Here is a 15,480-nt window from a genome sequence, read left to right as displayed (position 1 = left end):
GTGTGATCATTGCTTGTACAGCCCTCTCGCAGTGTCCGGAGCAAGTATGGTGGATCTGACACACCGGTGTCAATGTGTTCTTTTTTCCATTTCCAGGAGTGTATGACTAATGAGTGTGATTTTTGGAACTCAAATGGGTGTTAAATGAGTCTAATGAGTGTTAGGATGATTGCACAGACACTCTGAACCGCCAAACAGCCCCTGCAAACACCACATAAACAGACGATCTCAATGTGCGAAAGGCCTGCGCCAAGCTGGTCCCCAAAATGACGACGAACGAGCAAAAGGTCAGTCGAGTAGAATAGCGGCCGAACTTTTCGAATGTGTTCACCTTCAAATTTATAGACACACACGATTCCCCAAAGGGGACAGGTCAGATGAATAGGGATATGATTAATTGTAAACGCAAGACATTCAGCGCGACTGTCACAAGTTTGGGGTGTGCAAATGTACATAGTCCTACAGCATCACAGAACATGGACATTTGAGTACAACTCAGATATAAAACTCAACAGTGACGAATGGTATGCCCCACTGACCTCCAAACAACAGAAGGCAGGACTGGGCAAGTGAAAAGTTTCCGTCGCTAAGGGTGTGGTCCACAAGAGCCATGTACTGGTCCACTAGAAGTATGTACCTCCAGGACAGTCTTTCAACACTCCTTCTACGTGGATGTTTTCGAAAAATTGAGAAAGAAGGGTCCTACTCACAGGAAAGGAGATCGCCGCTTCTTGAGTGCTCTATCATGACATAGCCCGCAGGCACACAGCTCTGAACATCTGTGAGTTCTTGCCGAAGTTCAACTTGGCAACGTTGCATCAGCCCCCTTACAGTCTCGACTTGGCTCCTGCAGATATCTTTTGTTTCCGAAAATCGCCCTCATAGGACACCGTTTTTATGGCATTAAGGTGATCCAAGCCTCTCTGAACGAGGCTCTCATCGACGTCTCCAGGGGTGAGTACAATGCATGGGAAAATCGCTGGAAAAAATGTGTAAATGCACAAAAAAAAAATTCAAGTATGTATGAATTCCTAAGGGACCAAACTGCTGAAGTCATCGGTCCCTAGACTTACACACTACTTAAACTAACCTAAACTAACTTCTGCTAAGATAAGTACACACACCCACGACCGAAGGAGGACTCGAACCTCCGTCGGGAGGGGCCGTGCAATCGATGACATGGCACCTCAAATGCACAAGGAGAGTACTTAAAAGATTTCTAAATATTTGTAACTAAAGGGTAAGGAAAATAAAATTGATCCAAAAAAATTACACTGTAAGGCAGAAAAAACGACGCACCATGAGGAAATTATCTGAATAGGACAGAAATCGGTAGATGTGGTGTATCCTGGGCCAACATTTTCATCTTAGAGTAGCACTTGCAACCTATGTCCTCAATTATTTGCTGGGGTATCTCTATACCTGTCCTCCTCTGTAGTTTTTACCCTCTACAGCCACCTCTAGTACCATGGAAGTTATTTGCTGATGTCTTAATGGATGTCCTGTCATCATGTACCTTCTTCATGTAAGTGTTTTCCATATATTCCTTCCCTTGCCCATTCTACAGAGACCTCCTCAGTCTTTACCTTAACAGACCACCAAATTTTGAATATTCGTCAATAGCGCCACGTTTCAAATGCTTCTGTTCTGTTCCAGTATTGCCACATCCCATGTCCCACTGCCGTAAATGCTGTGCTCAAAACGTACTTTCTCAGAAATTTCTTCCTCAAATTAAGACCCATATTTCATACTAGTAGACTTTTATCACCAAGGAATGCCCTTTTCTCTAATGCTAATCTCCTCTTTGTGTCCTCCTTGCTCCATCTGTCATGGGCTATTTTGCTGCCTACGTAGCAGTATACCTTTACTTCATCTACTTCGTGATCACCAACTGTGATGTTAAGTTTCACGCGTTCCATTTCTGCGACTTCTCGATACTTCCGTGTTTCTTCGATTTACTCTCAGTCCATATTCTACACTCAATAAACTGTTCATTCCATTCAGCAGGACCTGTAATACTCCTTCACTTTCACTGAGGATAGCAATGGCCTCAGTGAATTTACTCCTTGAATTTTTATCTCTTGAAACTTTCTTTTACTGGTGTCGTTGCTTTTCCTATATATAGAAATACTGGAACACGTGAGGCAATACTGACCTTACGACTTATCTTAGAAGAAAGATTAAGGAAAGACAAACCTACGTTTCTAGCATTTGTAGACTTAGAGAAAGCTTTTGACAACGTTGACTGGAATACTCTCTTTCAAATTCTAAAGGTGGCAGGGGTAAAATACAGGGAGCGAAAGGCTCTTTACAATTTGTACAGAAACCAGATGGCAGTTATAAGAGTCGAGGGACATGAAATGGAAGCAGTGGTTGGGAAGGGAGTAAGACAGGGTTGTAGCCTCTCCCCGATGTTATTCAATCTGTATATTGAGCAAGCAGTAAAGGAAACAAAAGAAAAATTCGGGGTAGGTATTAAAATCCATGGAGAAGAAATAAAAACTTTGAGGTTCGCCGATGACATTGTAATTCTGTCAGAGACAGCAAACGACTTGGAAGAGCAGTTGAACGGAATGGATGGTGTCTTGAAGGGAAGATATAAGATGAACATCAACAAAAACAAAACGAGAATAATGGAATGTAGTCGAATTAAGTCGGGTGATGTTGAGGGTGTTAGATTAGGAAATGAGACACTTAAAGTAGTAAAGGAGTTTTGCTATTTGGGGAGCAAAATAACTGATGATGGTCGAAGTAGAGAGGATATAAAATGTAGACTGGCAATGGCAAGGAAAGCGTTTCTGAAGAAGAGAAATTTGTTAACATCGAGTATAGATTTAAGTGTCAGGAAGTCATTTCTGAAAGTATTTGTATGGAGTGTAGCCATGTATGGAAGTGAAACATGGACGGTAAATAGTTTGGACAAGAAGAGAATAGAAGCTTTCGAAATGTGGTGCTACAGAAGAATGCTGAAGATTAGATGGGTAGATCACATAACTAATGAGGAAGTATTGAATAGGATTGGGGAGAAGAGAAGTTTGTGGCACAACTTGACCAGAAGAAGGGATCGGTTGGTAGGACATGTTCTGAGGCATCAAGGGATCACCAATTTAGTATTGGAGGGCAGCGTGGAGGGTAAAAATCGTAGGGGGAGACCAAGAGATGAATACACTAAGCAGATTCAGAAGGATGTAGGTTGCAATAGGTACTGGGAGATGAAGAAGCTTGCACAGGATAGAGTAGCATGGAGAGCTGCATCAAACCAGTCTCAGGACTGAAGACTACAACAACAACAGACTGAACAACAAGGATAAAAGCCTATATCCCTGCCCTATACGCTTCTTAATCCGAGCACTTCATTCTTTGTATTCCAGTCTTATTGCTCCCTCATGGTTCCTCTACAAATCGTGTTCTTCATAGAATTTCGAACATCCTGCACCAGTTTATACTACTGAACACTTTTTCAGGATTGATGAACGCTATGAGCATGTCTTTTTTTTCAGCATTGCTTCCATCATCAAGCTGAACATGAGAACTGCTTCTCTCGTGCCTTTCCTTTCCTAAAGCCAAACAGACCATTATCTAACAGATCCTCAATCTTCTATTTCATTAAACTTGAAACAAATGAGCCATCGGTCACAATGTTATAGTCTTATTAACCAGGTTTCAACACTTCTAAGAGTGCCTTCATCAGAATATAAAGTGGTCTCTAACATAATCGCCAACGGCCTTGCCGCAGTGGTAACAACGGTTCCCGTCAGATCACGGAAGTTAAGCGCAGTCGGGCTGGGCTAGCCACTTGGATGGGTGACCGTGCGGTCTGCCGAGCGTTGTTGGCAAGCGGGATGCACTCATCTCTTGTGAGGCAAACTGAGGAGCTAAGTGATTGAGAAGTAGCGGCGCCGGTCTCTGAAACTGACGTACGGCCGGGAGAACGGTGTGCTGACCACGTGCCCCTCCATATCCGCATCCAGTGACGCCTGTGGGTTGATGATGACACGGCGGCCGGTCGGTACCGTTGGGCCTTCATGGCCTGTTCGGAAGGAGTTTAGTTTTTAGTTTTATAACATAATTACAAATTTGTGTGAAGAAGAAAAATTTTTATATAAAATTGTGTAAGTACTGACTAACGATACAAGACAGCGACAGTATTTACATGTTACGTATAAAATACATAACAGGCCAGAAGGGCTTTAGTCACAAAATATTGAAAAAGAATGTGTGAAGGGGAGCCTCTAAGGGCTGCTCATACCTTTTAAATATTTTGTGACTAAAGCCCTTCTGTCCTGTTATTCATTTTATACGTGACATGTAAGTACTGTCTCAGTCTTGTATGGTTAGTACTCACACCTTTTTATATGAAAAAAAATTTTCTTCCCACAAATTTGTAATTATGTTATAGACCACTTTAAATGTCTAAATTCCGATGAAGGCAGTCTTAGAAGTGTTGAATCCTGGTTATGAAGACTGAACAATTGTGACCGAGGGCTCATTTGTTTCAATTTTAATTTAAAAACGGTCACTGAACTAAACAGCCATGTTCAAAACTTTGGTCTTCTATTTCATTCTTCTCTATATTATTATTTTCAGCAGCTTGGATGCACGAGCTGTTAAGCTGATTGTGTGATGATTCTCGCACTTATTGGCGCTTGCAGTCTTGGGAATTGTGTGGATTATGTTTTTCCGAAAGTCTGATTGCATATCGTCAGTCTCATATATTTACACGTGAATAATAGTTTTGTTGACACTTCCCACAATAATTTTAGAAATTAGAATGCAAGTTATCTACCCCTTCTGTCTTATTTGATTTTAAGTTTACTAAAGCTCCTCTAAATTCTGATTCTAATTCTGGATTCCCTATCTCTTCTCTGCCGACTCCTGTTTCTTCTTCTAGTACGTCATCAGATAAGCTCCCTCCCCCCCCCCCCTCCCCCCTTTCATAGAGGTTCTCAATGTACGCTTTACACCAATCCACTCTGTCCGCTGCATTTACCATCGGAATTCCCACAGCACTCTTAATGTTACTGCTCTGATTTTAATTTCACCGAAGGTTGTTTTGAGTTTTCCATATTATAGGGGACTGGTCGCAGACTCCTACAGTCGGCAGGAGAGAGACGGGTAGGACGCGGTGGTGAGACCTAGTTACGCTTGAGAGCGCCAAGAAAACTTTGTCAATGACTCATTTGTTAGGCAGTAATACAGGACCGTCTTCCATAGCGCCGTGCCACAGCCGAACCTGAGGATTAGCGCCTCGTCTGCAGCTGAATGACGGCGTACGATCGACTCGCAGTACAGCCAGCAGAGCGAAGTGTCGGGTGGCGGCTGTTTCATCACTGGGTGGCTGTCGACCCGACAACTCTGGCAGCCTTCTGCTCTATGAATCGATCTCCAAAGTGCACTCGTTCACGTAAAAAATTTGCACCCAGGTGTTGAGTGCCAGGTCCACCTGAAGTACTAGCTGGCTCACAGGGGTCGGTTGTCAACGCCCATTCAGGAAACATGAGCCAACCGCATCGGTATTTGCCACAGGAATAGGATTAGTAGCAACAGCGCCCACCCACTCGAAGCTTAATGACAGTGTCCAGGTCACACGGGTCAAGCCACCAGAAGACCTGCAGGGTAACGGTGACCTCCATGCCAGTAATATAGGAATGTCTTCCAGAGCACTGTGCCTCGTCAGCGGCGGAATGTCGGCATGTGATCGACTTGCAGTACGCCCAGCACAGCCAGGTGTCAAGTGGCGGGTGTTTCGTCATGGGGGGGGGGGGGGGGGTTCGTCATGGGGTGACGTCGGTCCGCGAAGTCTAGCAGCCTCCAACTCTACATATCAATCTCCAAAGTGCACTGTTTGACGTCGAAGATTTGGACTCAGGAGTTGTGCCTCAGGTGCACCTGAAGCACTCATTGGCTCACAGGGACCAGCTCTCAGCCCCCGTTTAGGAAACAGGAGCCAGCTGCATCGGTGTCTGCCACAGAAACAGGATGAGCTGCAGCGGTGCTCACCCACACGAAGGTGGATGATGGACTGCGTCCAGATCACGCAGGGTGATGGTGGCCTCCGTGCTTCATCACCTCATCAGTGTGGCCTCGGATGGCAATGCAGCCGGCACCAGCAGCGTCCTTCCAGCCGGACTCGAGGTTCCACAAACGACCAGAGACAGCTAGGTATTCTGAGGATCTACCTCCATGACAGCTCCTCTCACTGGATAGGTGCAACTGACACAAGGGCTGAGACCACACACTGGTCAGTCGGCAATCAGTAAAAAATTTGCTACGATGGTTGGGGTACTTGTGTTGGCGCTTCCCATGCGCTCTGCGGCGGTGGGGATGGTAATGACATCATGTGTCCTCGTTTTACTTCGTAGTCAGCTCTCCTAACTATTTCAACTTTCGGAACTTCACCTTTCAGAAGTTCACCTTCCAGAGTCTCCTTTCTGCTAGTTCAGTGCCTGAATACTTAAAGTTGCTTTCTACCTAGCCTTCCTTACAAACCTCTGCTTTGTCACTAGTATGAGGATATCTCTCGGCTTCCATGCTTTCATTATGCCTCGCTTGCAGACTTGGGTGCTCGGTTTTTTCTCCTGTTTCGACAGCTTCCGTGTTTGCCACAACGTACTCAGCATTTTTCCCTAGCAGTCTTCTGGTCATTGACACATGCGGGTCGCATTCTGCGAGCTGCCAAGTTAGACATTGGACGAATTTTTAGTGTCCTCCAGGGATACAATCCTAGGGCGTAACAGTATTCCGAGTCAGCCCTCCAACATTCATCTCTTTCTCGACTTCTTCACATTTTTTAAGTAGTCATTTCACCTTAGCATCCCTGCACTTCCTGTTTATTTCATTCGTACGTGACTTGTATCTCTGTGTTCCTAAATTTCCCTGAACATTTTTGTGCTTTACTCTTTCGTCGATCTAGTGAAGTATTTTTTCTGTTACCCATGGTTCCCTTGCACTTACCTCCCTCGTACCTACCTTTTCCTCTCCAACTTCTGTGACTGGCCTTTTTAGTGATGTCCATTCCTCTCCTGAGCTGCCTACTGAGCTTTCATTGCCGCAGTGCCTATAGCCTCAGAGAACTTCAAGTGTATCTCTTCATTCCTTAGTACTTCCGTACTTCTTGGCGCACTGATTCTTCCTGACTAGTCTCTTAAACTACAGCTTAGCTTTCATCATTAAAAATTGTGAACCGAGAATATGTCTGCCCCTAGATACGCCTTACAATCCAGAATCTGATTTCTGAATCTTAGCCTGACCATGATGTAATCTAACTGAAATCTTCCTGTATTTCCCGGCTTTACCTCGTCCTCTTGTGATTCTTGAACAGAGTATTCACTATCACCATCTGAAATTTATTGCAGAACTCAATTAGACTTTCACTTCTCCCATTCCTACTATCAAGCCCATATTCTCCGGTAACCCTTTCTTCTACTCCTTCCCCATAACCGCGTTACAATGCCCTATAACTATTAGTTTTTCATCTTTCTTTACTAACTGAATTACCCTTTCAGTATCCTCATATACTTTCTCTGTCTCTTCATGTTCTGCTCGTGGCGTAGACTTGTAGACCAGAACTTTTGTTATCGATTTTGGCTTTTTTTAGATTCTGATGAGAACGATCCTAACACTGAACTGTTCACAGTAGCTCTCTTCCCACTCATAACGAATCTTGCTCCAGTTATACGATTTTCTGCTGCTCGTTGATTCTACCCCACACTCGTCTCATCAGAAATCCTTCTCTTCTGTCGATTGCACTTCACTGACGCCCAATATGCCTATATCGATCAGTAGCATTTCCCTTCGCAGAACGTTATCTTTTAGTTAGTTATTCAATATTTTTCTCATCGTAACCTCTCACTTGGCGGTCCCCTCACAGAGATCGGTATGGGCGACTAATCTGGAATCTTTTGCCAATGGAGAGATCATCATGACACTTTTTTTGTTACAGGCCACATGCCCTGTGGACACAAGTTGTTTGTCTCTAATGCAGTAGTTTCCACTGCCTTCTGTAGTCTGATGCCATTGATCGTTGCTAATATTTCCGCCTTTTACGCGCTGTTCCCCGCTCCAAGAGCAAGAAAGTGTACTGAACCTCTGCTACACCATCCTATTCGACAAGGCCGTTGGCAGAATGAGGGTGACTTCTTATGCCAAAAGTCTTCGGCCGCCATTGCTGATGATATTTGTTCAAAAGTTAAGCAGTGGAGGGATCCGAACCTGGAAACAAGGACGTTTTGTACATGTACAGAGGAACAAATGATTACAATTTCAGAAAATCTGGATAACTGATTCAAGTGAAAGAGTTTCACATATTGAGCAAATCAGTAATACGTTGGTCCACCTCTGACTCTTATGCAAGCAGCTGCTCAGCTGCTCAGTACTAACTAGGGGGGCCGGCCGGTGTGGCCGTGCGGTTCTAGGCGCTTCAGTCTGGAACCGCGTGACCGCTACGGTCGCAGGTTCGAATCCTGCCTCGGGCATGGATGTGTGTGATGTCCTTAGGTTAGTTAGGTTTAAATAGTTCTAAGTTCTAGGGGACTGATGACCTCAGATGTTGATTCCCATAGTGCTCAGAGCCATTTGAACCATTTTGGTAGTAACTGATACAGTTGTTGGATTTACTCCTGACGGACATCCTGCCAAATTCTGTCCAACTGGCGCTTTAGGTCGTCAATCGTCAAACTCCCGAGCTGGTTAGAAGGGCCTGGCCATAATGCTCCAACTGTTCTCAATTGGGCAGAGATCCTGCGACTTTGCTGGTCAAGGCAGGGTTTGACAAGCACGAAGACTAGCGGTAGGAAGTCTTGCCGTGTGCAAGCGGGCTTACCATAAAGGGCTTACCATAAAGGGCTTACCATAAAGGGCAACAAGACGGGGCGTAGAATATCGTCGACGTACCGCTGTGCTGCAAGGGTTGGTTGGTTGGTTGTTTTGGGGAAGGAGACCAGACAGAGTGGTCATCGGTCTCATCGGATTAGGGAAGGATGGGGAAGGAAGTCGGCCGTGCCCTTTCAGAGGAACCATCCCGGAATTTTCCTGGAGTGATTTAGGGAAATCACAGAAAACCTAAATCAGGATGGCCGGACCCGGGATTGAACCGTCGTCCTCCCGAATGCGAGTCCAGTGTCTAACCACTGCGCCACCTCGCTCGGTGCTGCAAGGGTGCGACGGATGACAATCTAAGGGGTACTGCTATGAAAAGAGAGAGCACCCAAGACCATAACTCCTGGTTGGCGGGCTGTATGGAGGACGAGAGTCAGATTAGTATACCGCCACTGTCTGGAGCGTCTCTAACACGTCTTCGTTTGTCGTCCGGGGTCAGTTCATTGCAGCACTCGTCAGTGAAGACAGATGTACTCCGGTGAAGGAGATGGCAGGCCGAAGACGTGTTTGGAGACGCACTGGGCAGCAATTGGATACCAGGCTGAAGTCGCCCGCCACAAGGTCCAACAACTAGGAGTGCTGGCGTGATGCGCCATTTCTTTCCATAGCAACATCCCTTACATCCATGTATACATATACGTGATTACTCTGCTGTTCATAATAAAGTGCCTGGCAGAGGGTTCAATGAACCACCATCATGCTGTCTCTCTGCCGTTCCACTCTCGAATGGCGCGCGGGAAAAACGAGCACTTAAATTTTTCCGCGCGAGCCCTGATTTCTCTTATTTTTTCGTGATGATCATTTCTCCCTATGTAGGTGGGTGCCAACAGAATGTTTTCACAATCGGAGGAGAAAACTGGTGATTGAAATTTCATGAGAAGATCCCGTCGCAATGAAAAACGCTTTTGTTTTAATAGTTGCCACTCCAATCCACGTACCATGTCTGTGACACTATCTCCCCTATTTCGCAATAATACAAAACGAGCTGCCCTTCTTTGTACTTTTTCGATGTCATCCGTCAGTCCCACCTGATGCGGATCCCACACCGTACAGCAGTACTCCAGAATAGGGCGGACAAGCGTAGTGTAAGCAGTCTCTTTGGTAGACCTGTTGCACCTTCTAAGTGTTCTGCCAATGAATCGCAATTTTTGGTTTGCTCTACCCACAATATTACCTATGTGAGCGTTCCAGTTTAGGTTATTTGTAATTGTAATCCCTAAGTATTTAGTTGAATTTACAGCCCTCAGATTTGTGTGACTTATCGCGTAATCGAAATTTAGCTGATTTCTTTTAATATTCATGTGAATAACTTCGCACTTTTCGTTATTCAGGGTCAATTGCCACTTTTCGCACCATACAGATATCTTATCTAAATCATTTTGCAAGTCGTTTTGATCATCTGATGATTTTACAAGACGGTAAATGACAGCATCATTTCTGTTTTACTCGATGACTTTCCGTCTATTACTACGAACTGTGTCTATTACTACGAACTTTCTGACAGGAAATCAGGAATCCAGTCACACAACTGAGGCGATGCTACGTAGGCACTTAGTTTGATTAGAAGAAGCTTGTGAGGAACGGTGTCGAAAGCCTTCTGGAAATCTAAAAATATGGAATCAATTTGACATCCCCTGTCGATAGCACTTATTACTTCATGAGTATAAAGAGCTAGTTGTGTTTCACAAGAACGATTTTTCTGAATCCGTGCTGACTACGTGTCAGTAAGTAGTTTACTTCGAGGTACTTCATAATGTTCGAATACAGGTTGTCATCCGCAGCACCTTTAAAACACAGCGGCATGTCCACGATATTCTATGCCTCGTTTTGTTGTCCTTCATGCAAGCCATCCTGGGCTTGCATTTCAGCAAGATAATGCCCACCCACACACAGCAAGAGTTCCTGTCGCTTGTCTTCGTGCTGGGCGAACCCTGTCGTGGTCAGCAAGGTCGTAGGGATCCCTCCTGAATTGAGAGGGTTTGGAGCATTATAGTCAGGCCCGTCCAACCAGGTGACGATTTTGACGATCTGACTCGCTAATTGGGTAGAATTTGTACTATATCCAATGTGGTGTCACCGCCAGACACCACACTTGCTAGGTGGTAGCCTTTAAATCGGCCGCGGTCCGCTAGTATACTACGGACCCGCGTGTCGCCACTGTCAGTGATTGCAGACCGAGCGCCGCCACACGGCAGGTCTGGAGAGACGTCCTAGCACTCGCCCCAGTTGTACAGACGACTTTGCTAGCGAAGCTACACTGACAAATACGCTCTCATTTGCCGAGACGATAGTTAGCATAGCCTTTAGCTACGTCATTTGCTACGACCTAGCAAGGCGCCATTCCCAGTGTATATTGAGATTGCACTTATGTATCATTAAGAGCGATGTACACCAATTATGGATTAAAGTTAAGTATTCCAGAAGCTATGTACTATTTTTGGCTACTATGATTCCTTGTCATTTTCCAGACCTCACGCCAGCCTGCGTGAGCTTTAACGCGTGCCTTTCGGCTACCCGTCACTGTGGATTGGCTGTCTTGCCAGTCCACAACATCCAACAACTCCGTCAGTCAATGCCAAGCCTAATAATTGCTTTCATAAAGGTCAGAGGTGGACCAGCGCGTTATTGACTTGCTCAATTCGTGAAGCTCTACCCCTTGAATAAAACAAACAATTTTTCTGAAACTGTAATCATTTGGCTCAGGTACGGACGGTGGGTTTCGTGTCTTGAGGTGCATGAGATATTTTGTGTACTAGTTTTATTTTGCTTCCGCTGTACATCTTCAATATTTTATTGTATAACAACACTTGCATTACTTTATAAACACTCCCTGTAGGAGTAGGAAACGTGGTGTATGCGCAGTTACATAATAATATATCACGGTTTCATATGGTACCAAATTAAGTTTTCTATTTCAACTGGAAGCGAAAGAACCAGAAACATTTATAGCCTGCACTCTTAAGGCCGGTATTACACTATAATATTTCTTTGACAAAGATATGATCAAAGATATGGTCAAATATTCGCCAAACTTGTTTGACAAAGATATTTGAAGTGGCGCTAGAAAGGGGTATTTTGGTCAACGTTCAAGATGGCTGACAACAACAACTTTTTATTATGCGCAGCAGTTGCATGTAGCACAACTGCACTGTGTGCGCATTTGGAAGAGAAGCGGGGCAAAAAAAAAAAAAAAAAAAAGAAACGTATCTGGCTGAACCCGTGGGTCTTTACAATGAGACGACAGCAGCATTCAACAAAATTTGTTACGTGAGCTTCTAGTAGAGGGCGTCAAGTTGTACATAAATCAGTTAAGAATGGATGACATTTCAGTATCTGCTCAGTGCAGTGTCTCGTCATATCACAAGGCACAATACTCACTTAAGAATTGCTGTATCTGCAGAAGACAGGCTCACAGTAACACCCCGATTTCTCGCTACAGGAGAGAGTTGACTCTAGCTTACAGTACAGCACTCGAATACCACAGTGCACATCAACTAAAATAACACCTGAAACGTGTGAAGCGATTTATGAAGCACTAAGGGACCAATATGTGAAAGTAAATAAATGTTCAATATACTTTATGTGAAATAAGAACTATTCTTATTGTAGATCAAAGTAATAATTACATTTTGTGTCCCACAACTACAAAATTAATAGAAATGCATGAAGCTGATGAGGCGCTTTACAGTGTGAGGCATCCTGAGTACAAAAACAGAGTAGGAAGACTGGTGAGCTCACATATATAATGAAATACGAACTTATGCTCTCCCGTGAGAGTGGAGGCCATTAATTTTCCTTTTCATGTCGTCAGCAGTGCACCCGGGCCGTATCTCACGGCTCCCTACTGTCTTCTTAATCCGTTTTTGTACTCAGGGTGCCTCATGTTGTAAAGCGCCTCGTCAGCTTCATGCATTTCTATTAATTTTGTAGTTGACGGCACACACTGATTAAACTTCGCATCCATGTTTACAAACACGGTACTGGTGACAGAACGCTGCATCGATGCTAGCGCTCCAAGTGGTAACATTTCACATTGCAGTGAACAGAAGAAAATCGACTTTTATGATCAAATCTACAGCGAAGCCCTACAATTGATGATTTTTATTTGATGACAGGCGCGATTTGACCAAGTTCCCTATTACACCATCAAAATTATTTGACATAAATACGAGGTGCATTCAAGTTCTAAGGCCTCCGATTTTTTTTCTAATTAACTACTCACCCGAAATCGATGAAACTGGCGTTACTTCTCGACGTAATCGCCCTGCAGACGTACACATTTTTCACAACGCTGACGCCATGATTCCATGGCAGCGGCGAAGGCTTTTTTAGGAGTCTGTTTTGACCACTGGAAAATCGCTGAGGCAATAGCAGCACGGCTGGTGAATGTGCGGTCACGTGTAACAATAATGTGCCTATAATAATTTTTTTTCTTTATGAATTTAGATAAATTTGTCTTTCTGAATTTATGTAAAGTAATATAAGTAATGTTTTGAATTTCTTTTTCTTTTCGTGTCATGTTAAAGAAACTGTAAGCAACTTTTAAAAATGAATGTTATTATTTATGTTAGATTTCAAGCAATTTGATAACCAAACGGAAGTGTATTTAATGTTAAAGCTATTGTAAGATGTGAAAATTGTAATTTATACACTTGGTCCATACGTAGGTAATGCATTAGGATATGTGTAGTAGAAAACCTGTGGTGAATACCCTACCTGTAGGGGAGCAGGAAAAGGTGGATGCAGGCGAGCGCGGGAAAACGCACACTGGCGCGGTTCGGCACAACGGGCTCAGTATTACAGTCGGAGTTGGGTATCGGTCGGAGGAACATGTACCGTACTGAGGAGGCTATCCAGGAAAAGTGAATTCCATGAAGCCTCGTATGGGCCGATTCCGACGACCACTTGGCATGGCTATATCCTTAGGCACAAAATTGGAAAGATTACGACGCTAAGAAGAAGGAAAGTGCCGATACTGTGAGAGCCTTAGCCGTGCTTGTATGTGTGCTGTGCTGCCCGCTATCTCGCTGCCCGCCACTCGCCGCACCGATGTGCACAGGTCAAACATTTATTTCATCTTTAGAAGTGTATCTGTGTGGACCAGTGTCGAAACTGTTTTAACTGTTCAATAATAACGTGACTTTTACCAGAATTGCCTTAGCCATCACTTATCCTTATCATTGACCTAGACAGGGTCCTTACCACATATTGTGCAACCCGAGTATCCCGAATTGAAAGTTTACATTCAGCATTAAATTATATGCAGACCAATCTATGCTATGAGGACGTTTAAAGTTAGGAGTGTTAATGTAAATGTTCGTAAAGAACAACAGTTTGATTAAATTGAAAGATAAAGTTTGAATTGAGCTCGCAATGTTAGTTAATTAATTTGAGACAGAAATAATGATAACTAATTAATTCAGAAATAATACAAAAGAGTAATTATCCACAGATTGGTAATTTTGAGTGTTAATTTACCTCCAGGACTTACTAGTTTCAGTATAACGACCATAACAGTTTCAGGGCCCCCCCCCTTCTCTTGCCCATTCTTGTACATATTGAAGTGTACTGATCAGATTTGAACAGCAAAGTTAAGTTCTATATTTAACCTAAGTGTATTAGTGTTTTTTTTAATTTAATAGTGACATTGTATGTGTGTTTTCAAAATTGCTAATTCTAGGGAAATCTATGCCCGATTTCAGTCTGATCAATATACAAAGTGCAGTTCGTAGTAATCATTGCTGTGTGGTGTTGTGTAATTTTAGCTCATACAAATTAGTACAAAAGAAGAAAACTTTAGTTCAGTGGATTTTTTTCTAGTTTCAAAATTTGCCATATAACGCAACAGTATTCCGTGTTGTTATGCTTGTACATGCACACACTTGTACAAGGAAAAACTCACCCAATGCCTAATTAGGCTGGCGACCGAATTATTAATCATTGGTAATATCTACTGTGTGTACTTCTTGTCCATGCGAACGCGTAATTATACTTTACTTTTGCTTGACGTATCACTGTAGTTAATGACTGAGTATAGGTCCGATCTTGCTTCCATTAGGTACACGCGGTCAATTTATGTACTAAATCCTCGTTTACAAGGTGAAGCCCGTGAACTTATTACAGTACAGGCTTTATTGAGCTAACGCACGTCCGACAGGGCGGTAGTGTTACACACGGAGAGTGTCTTTCATTGTTGGAAAAATCCAAAAGTCACTAGGAGCCAGGTCAGGTGAGTAGGGAGCATGAGGAATCACTTCAAAGTTGTTATCAGGAAGAAACTGTTGCGTAACGTTAGCTCGATGTGCGGGTGCGTTGTCTTGGTGACACAGCGCACGCGCAGCCCTTCCCGGACGTTTTTGTTGCAGTGCAGGAAGGAATTTGTTCTTCAAAACATTTTCGTAGGATGCACCTGTTACCGTAGTGCCCTTTGGAACGCAATTGGTAAGGATTACTCCCTCGCTGTCCCAGAACATGGACACCATCATTTTTTCAGCACTGGCGGTTACCCGAAATTTTTTTGGTGGCGGTGAATCTGTGTGCTTCCATTGAGCTGACTGGCGCTTTGTTTCTGGATTGAAAAATGGCATCCACGTCTCATCCATT

General features: G+C 43.8%; 1 protein-coding gene across 1 annotated transcript in view; it reads left to right on the top strand.

Annotated features, from left to right (window-relative positions):
- The window catches only part of LOC126095026 (uncharacterized), a gene marked incomplete at its 3' end in the record, with an annotated part of 123,927 nt that overhangs the window by 63,266 nt on the left and 45,181 nt on the right, over nucleotides 1–15,480 (top strand). The window lies entirely within an intron of this gene.

Source organism: Schistocerca cancellata, chromosome 8 (genome assembly GCF_023864275.1).
Source record: "Schistocerca cancellata isolate TAMUIC-IGC-003103 chromosome 8, iqSchCanc2.1, whole genome shotgun sequence".
NCBI classification, from domain to species: Eukaryota; Metazoa; Arthropoda; class Insecta; order Orthoptera; family Acrididae; genus Schistocerca; species Schistocerca cancellata.
The sequence above is the reverse complement of the archived record's forward strand: the minus strand, read 5'-3'. Positions and strand labels throughout refer to the sequence as shown.